At 42.5% G+C, this 7474-nt stretch overlaps 1 protein-coding gene across 9 annotated transcripts in view; it reads right to left on the bottom strand.

The window, feature by feature from the left end:
* Foxp1 (forkhead box P1) overlaps positions 1–7474 on the bottom strand; it is a 603661-nt gene that overhangs the window by 274000 nt on the left and 322187 nt on the right. The window lies entirely within an intron of this gene.

The raw sequence follows: 7474 nt of genomic DNA, 5'->3' as shown, positions 1-7474 counted from the left end.
ACACACACACACACACACACACACACACACACACACACTACACCAGGGAAGTTTTTGCTCTTCTCATTAAAACAAACCAGGAGACACCAGTGGAGAGCCTTCACAGATAGCTGAAGTCAGCTTGCAAGGAAATTTTGTTTATGCAAAACACTAATAATAGACATCTATGACAAGCCTGTTTCGAAACCTTTTTGTTATGACCACTTCATGTCAGAGAGACTCTCTATAGAAAATGGCTTGCCAAGAATCTCAAGGCTCATAGGCAGAAAGCCCTGTACAGAAGCTCTCCCGCCCCGTTTCTTAGCCACAGAGCCCATATGCCCTCTGTTATGTCTGTGAGGGTAAGTACTGCTGGGATACACAGCAAGGCAAGCCAAAATATATTTTGCCCAAAAAGAGTGGGGGGGAAAAAGCACTTTCAAATATACTTAACAAGCAAATTGAATGTCTTATTAAAATCGTATTATCTAAACAGTGTTCAAAAATTTAAAGAAAGTAGCTTTTCATTTTATTCATCGAGGAATCCATTAAAGCCTAGGCTCTGAAGTAGTATGTAAATTATGTGCCTTTCAAGGTAGAGCTAGGGCAAATTCACTCCATCAACTAATGATGAACCTCATTATGTGCAAGGAGGATTCATAATGAGGAAAGAGCCACCCGCCATTCCATGTTCTAACATAAATCCCTGTAAAATTTGAATATCTCCCCGTCTAATTAAAGGCTACTGATTCCAGTCACCTCCTCTATGGCCCCAAAGTAAAAATAACCCTTCTCCACACACAGGCTTGGGCTCTCCTGCGGAAGCAGTACTTGGATTCTTTCGGATTCGGAACCTTCCATTCACATTCTGCTTTGCCAGCAGCACCAGTGACAGGCAGGTTCCTAGGATAAAAACTTGGAGGCTACAGGAGCTCATTTCAGTTAAATGCATAGGGTGTCTGTGTTGCCCAGGGCCTCACCTTGACAAGGCTACAGTGGGTGCACACAGATCATCCCCTGCCAAAGGATGTGCAAACACAGGAAGACTGGGAAATATAACTCTCAGCACTGGAGTTCCATGCTAAAGCTGAGATGTTCAAAGAAAAAAAAAAAAAAAAAAAAGACTGGCGCCCGAGATTACTCTTGGACGGGAGACATATTCAAATAGGCTTGGGAAGGGCGTAGTCGATTGTGGACCAAACTGCTCACTTCACTCGGTTTGAACAAATGACTAAATACAGCCCAGTGTCTCAGAAGCCAAAGAACAAACCCTTCTAATCACAGACTTTGGGTTGGTTTTGTTTTGTCTTTTTTTTTTTTTTAACTGAAAACTATAGCATGAGCAAACACAAGGTTACCAAACATATTTATTATGATTAATAGCTTGTAATATCCCTCACCGAGGCTTAATTTGTTCTTGATTTCAATTATGAATCTGCACCACTACATTTGGGCCCCCTTCTCAGGTGGGGGTAAATTTCTTGTCATCATGACTCTTTATATTGCACTTGCATCCAGCAAGGTGCAAGGGGTTGCACACAGCAAACCTGCACCCCCGCCTCCGACAGGAAGATCAGTGCAAAAAATCAGAAGAAATAGAATTGAAAATATTACAAAAATTAAAGCAATTCGGCCAAATGAGAAAAGAAAAAGTTATATACTAATCACCTGAAGACATCCTTATATTAAAACTGAAGAGAGAGAGAGAGAGAGAGAGAGAGAGAGAGAGAGAGAGAGAGGAGAGAGAGAGAGAGAAATCCTATTTTATGTTTTAAGAAAGAGTCCTCTAAGACTCTAAGCGGGAAATCTTAACTGCTGTCACAGATTCAAGCATCTCCAATCTCCAAGGGGCTGGGCAGCAGTTTGGCAATGCCATGTGCACACTGGTGTTAGAACAGCACAGAATATTAGGACCAAACGAGTTCACACTCCCAAGGCTTCTGCCATTTCTTTAAGTTGCATAAAAAAAAATCAACCCCACTCCATAAAAGCCGCCACAGTGCGTGCGCTCCCATCCCTGGGCTCCAGACATGATCTCGCCACCTCCCCCCTCCACCCTTTCAGGTCAGCCATTCATGCAGTAGGAAGACATCCCTCCCAAAATAACTTGGCCCTCCCTCGAAGCATAGGAGTTGAACAACCTACCTTTGTTCTGTAGTTCCAGCTAATGACAGGCAAGCCTCAAGACCATAAGGATTTGGGGAAAGATCGGGAAGAGTTGAAGAAAGAAGGGGGTGGGGAAAGGGAGAAAACGAAATACCCCAAGTAGAGAAGAGATGGAAAAGACAAGAAAAGCCTGCTAATCACACTGCTGTGGCTGTCACAGATGGGTGTTTCTGCAGTATTTACACCAGTGAGTACACACCTCCGTTTGTCTCATCCACAACTAGTGGCTTTTTTTCATCTCTGAATCCATGCATGACAATTAAAAGCTTCACCTCTCTGTTTGGGGCGTGCGGGGGGGGGGGGGTACCACAGAAGACCTCTGCAATCTTTCTTGCCAGTGTCTGCATGACTGGTAAGCATTAGTTTGAGTGACAAAGGTCCCAGGCTAGAGCTACATTCTTACCTTAATTTTCCTAGTAAAGGTCTCCAGGAAACAAAACTCAGGAGACATGGAGGCAAAGATACATCTCAAGGAATTAATCCAGACTTCCGGGATGAAGGGAAGGGGAAAAGAAGAAGAAAAGAACAGAAAATGCTGAAGCTTATATTTCTAAACAAATGTAGCTATGCCCTGGACACTGATGGCAGTAGAGATAGGTTTGCATACACGGAGCTCTGGGGCAGAAGTGAGAGTTGTGGAGGATTTATTTGACACTTCTTTTCCGGGAAGGCTTTTGTGGAGTTGTGGATTATTTCTCATTGTCTTGGCCAGTTAAGCACTTTCTCCGAAGGGGCTCTCAGCCCCCAGAGTGGCTGCCTCTAACTTCGAGGTAACCATATTAGGATGTAGATGGTAAAGTAAACAAACAACAACTAGTTGAGCTGTGCTGGAATGTTGTCTCCCCCCCCCCCCAGCTAATGGTGTCAGGGTTAGTCCAATCTTTTTAGCCCTTCCCACTAATTTTGTTTCCCATTACAAACAAGCTCTCCTCTTCTTCTTTTTGTTTTCCTTGAGTGTGAGCTGTTTCCAAATATCTGACTGTAAATTTGCTAAGAATGTCTACAATGGAAGAAAATGCTTCTGACATCCAAATAAAGATCTTGCCAGTTTAATCATTAAGGAATGGATGTGAGTGTTTCAAACCCTTGCAAAGATCCAATCCCTCAGTACTCACTAACCCTCGCCTTTCCATCCGCTCACCCAGTCTTTTCTTGAAGGTTAAAATTACTTAGCCATTTAAAAGTACTTTAAAAATAATAATAATGACAATAACAATAATTCAGATTTTTAAAGAATCAGACTGTTATCTTCATAAAAATTCCATATTCACATATTGTGTCACTAAAACAGAGAGTCCTAACCGTTCATGCACCTCAAAATTTATGAGCTGAAATCTGTAAGATGGTTACTCATACAAGATAAAGCTCTCCCTCACCTCCTGCAACCACCTCCTGCAGACTAGGGCCCAGGGAAGTAAGTTTAAAATACTGTTTGTCACACCGATGTTCAGAAATTAGCTGATACAATGATAAACATCATCAACAATGAGTTCCCAGGGTGATACATATTTAAGAAGAATTCTGCCTGTCCAACAATAAAAAGTCAGGGCTGATCTCATTGGGGAGGCTGCTCCTTTCAGCAGCGCCCTCACCCCCCACCTGGCCGGCAGTCCCCAGCTCCAGGGAGGGAAACATCCCCTGCAAAGGTCAGGACAGGCTCAGAAGGAGAGCACTGATGTGGACCAGAGCAGAGATGTGGAGGGAGAGCCAGCTAGCCAGACAGCACAGGCTGAGCAAGCTTGCACACATCTTCACCAGCTAAGTCCTGCCCACTCCCTGAAGTGGATTTTCTTGAGCTATCGAACCCAGGGGAGGGCATTTAAATAGCACCAGAACTCAGCATCGTGGCTCAGGGCTCAAGGCTGCACTGTGTTGCCAGCAAGAGCCCCTGAGGTGATCCTTGGTCCAGGCAGAGAGGCAAAGCATGACTTGTGCACAAGAGCAAGGCGGGTGACTAAATGATACATGTAATTAAGAAGGGCAGGGCCCAATGGAGCAAATTAAATACACGTGGGTCCTGGTGTAACTGGCAGAGCTCAGAAAGTTCCACCCTGGCTGGGAACCTGGGGCTGGCCTCTAAACTGCCTTGCTTCTTATCGGATCCCTAGCCTACAGAAACCTAAAACCCCTGCAACTCATGTTTTATTAAAACATGTTTAGCATTCTTCTTAAAGATAGGTTTTTAACCCCAAATACCCATGAAATTAAATCTCCTATGCCACTTATCTGCACTGCTGGGCAAAAACTAAAGTCGAGCTAAACAGAGAGATAGCAAAATCAATAAATCACACGACAGAAGTAGCAGTTCAAAAGTTCACAGATATGATGGCCAGTTCAGTGCGTCTTAGGACTCAGCCAATCATAACCTGCCGCAGTCACTCCTCACCGTAGAAACAATTCCATGGCATCATTTTCATTAGCCTGTCTCATGGAAAATTGCTAGCTATTTATGTGTACGCTAAAATAAATTAGCCATTTCATCGAGTAGTGTGATTCTTATAAAAGACATTAACACAATACTCGATTTTCCAGTTGGAGTAAATAAATAAATCAATACATTCAATACTGGGTGATTCTTTCATTGTGGTGCTAGGGCTATCAGCCTAAGTGTTTTTATTGGGTTTATTTGTTTCAATAAAAATTGAAATGGGCCAGTGATCTCAGTGCAGGCATCTTTTAAAAAAGGAAATCTATCCAATATTCGGGAAAGTATTATGCAGAACACTCAAACTTATAATTTTATTCAAAAATCATTTTTATTATGTATTACTCTACAACTCAATTCTGATGGGAAATTTCACCAAAAGAGAGATCTCTGTCAGGTGTTTGGTTCTTGTGGTGTTTCTGTCCTACAGTCCCATGATAAGGCAGGCTTCTGAGGAACAGCAGTGCTTCCTGGAGCTGCGACCTCTGCCTCCAGTGTGCCTCTTCCTTGGGCAGGGAGAAAGGACAATGGGACATATGCCAGATGGCTTCCTCTGTCACACATTGATCTTGGAAGTGAGAAGGCCATTTATCTACCCTCCAGGGGAAAGACTGGGGTTTCAAGGCTGCAGAGAAGCCAACAGAGGTGTGCCAATGCTGCTATTATCGATAAAGTCAAGCCCGGGGCTACAATATGCTCTGGAGGCAAAATGCAGGCAATGCATGGGCTCTTAACCAATTCACCAGCACTCAAAATCAAAGGGAAACAGAGGACTAGCTGGCTGCCGCTGCTGCTTGCCTGGCCGGAGCTCTGTCATCTTCATTGCAGAAAGAAATGCCTATTCTACACTCCAAGTCCTAGTCAAAGGGGGGCTCCAGCTTTTGACAGGAAAGCCATCAGACACATCTGACCAATCAGTGCCTTCTCTTCTGGCCACTACTAGTTTGCTGATGGGAGGAGTCATCCAGAAGGGCTCATTTCACTGCAGGTATTCAGAAGAAATTGCCTGAATAGTGAAAGACTGCCGTGGCTGGCTCAAGCTTTAAAAGCATGCACAGGGCTTGTCCTGCAAAGAGACCAAACATAGTGGCACAGGGCTGCTCCACCAGAGTACAGAACATTTCAAAGAGTGTTCAGAGGGAACAGACCTCCTGGACATGTCACATCATGAACCACCACCACCTCCACCACCAACAAAAAATAAATCCCTTACTAGCCAGCCATCTGAGGTCGACCTTGGGTATCCACAACTGCATGGTACAATACAAGAATTCAAAACTAATAAGGCTTTCGAGAATGCAAACTAAAAGCACCAAGACAACAAACCACTATCACATACATCGGAAATCACTAGGACCTTGAGAAACCTTTAGAACTTGCCCCTCAACTATATCCCCACAAGTCAGAACCAGCAATCAGAAGAACTCAGGATGATCATAGCAAATGAAAGTTGAGGCAGACAAGGTAGTCCTCGTGGTCATGGTTCAGGTCAGAGATCCAGCAACCATGGTATAGATGAACAAGTACCAGGTTCACACCAGCAGCGAGCTAGACACAGCGATACTGATGGCAAGAGGTCTTCATTAATATCATGTACCATCCACCAGCTCAATGAATCCTCAATCACTCTATAAGGCAAACACTGTCATTATTCCACTCGAACACATAAGAGAAGGGCGGAGACAGGTTATGTTGTCTGTGGTCACACAGCGTGGAAGGAATAAAGCCAGGTTCTGAACCCAGGCTGTTGGACACCAGAAGCCACATTAAATCAGTATGCCATACACAAACATGTACTCATACACACACACATAACACATGCAAACATACATATACACACACATGTACACATACAACACATGCACACAAAAAATCACATTCATACAACAAACATGCTCGAAGCACACATGTACATATATACATATAATATATACACACCACATACTCACTTACAAAACACATACACACAACGCATATATCTACCTAACACATACACACAAATACACACAACACACATGTACATACAACATACACATATAAATATAACACATGAACACATATACACTCAATGTATTTTACAAAAAAACTGTATATGCACAAAACACACAAGCACTTACAAATACAAAAGGGTATAATATACATGTTTCATAAAATATATGGTATGTATATAATAAATGCAAATGCTAAAAATTGACATCTATATATTTACTCAAAATCAATATATATTAAAATATATGGATATTACATTATATTCACTTTATAAAATATATGCCATGTATAAATAACAAATGTACATATAAATACAGGCACATGTATATATGTTCTCAAAGCCAACACACATAAATTACATACAGATGTATACACACGCATACATAAATTACATACAGATGTATATACAGACATATTTTCCATTGTCAATCATATAAAATTTCCACTGCCTGAGCAGATATTACTTTCAGCACACCAAAATCTCAGTTCCCTGGAGACACTGTGCAATTATCGTGGAAGACATACAATTCTGAAAATGTGAATGTGCTGGTCTCAATACTAATTCGGATGCCCGGAACAACATGCAATGTACCAGCATTGCTGCATCTTCCAGGGAGAAGCCAAGGAGAAGAGACCAAGCCAAGCAGCACATCTGCTTTATCCAGGCCGAGTTACTATCACGATGCTAACAAGCACCATTTATCCAATACCCCACTGCAGCAGAAGACAGCCTCCCTGGACAGTCATTTTTAGAGTACTTTTCCCATTTCACAGGCATGGCAAACTGAGTCTTGGGTTAGTGATTTACATTTGGCTATAAAGTAAGAAACAGGCAGCTGGGACACAACATCCATGGCCACCTATGTTTGTATTCGAGGGTCAACAATCCTTAAACAATTCTGATGAGTTCAGTTA

Source organism: Cricetulus griseus, chromosome 8, assembly GCF_003668045.3.
Source record: "Cricetulus griseus strain 17A/GY chromosome 8, alternate assembly CriGri-PICRH-1.0, whole genome shotgun sequence".
Classification (NCBI taxonomy): Eukaryota; Metazoa; Chordata; class Mammalia; order Rodentia; family Cricetidae; genus Cricetulus; species Cricetulus griseus.
The sequence above is the reverse complement of the archived record's forward strand: the minus strand, read 5'-3'. Positions and strand labels throughout refer to the sequence as shown.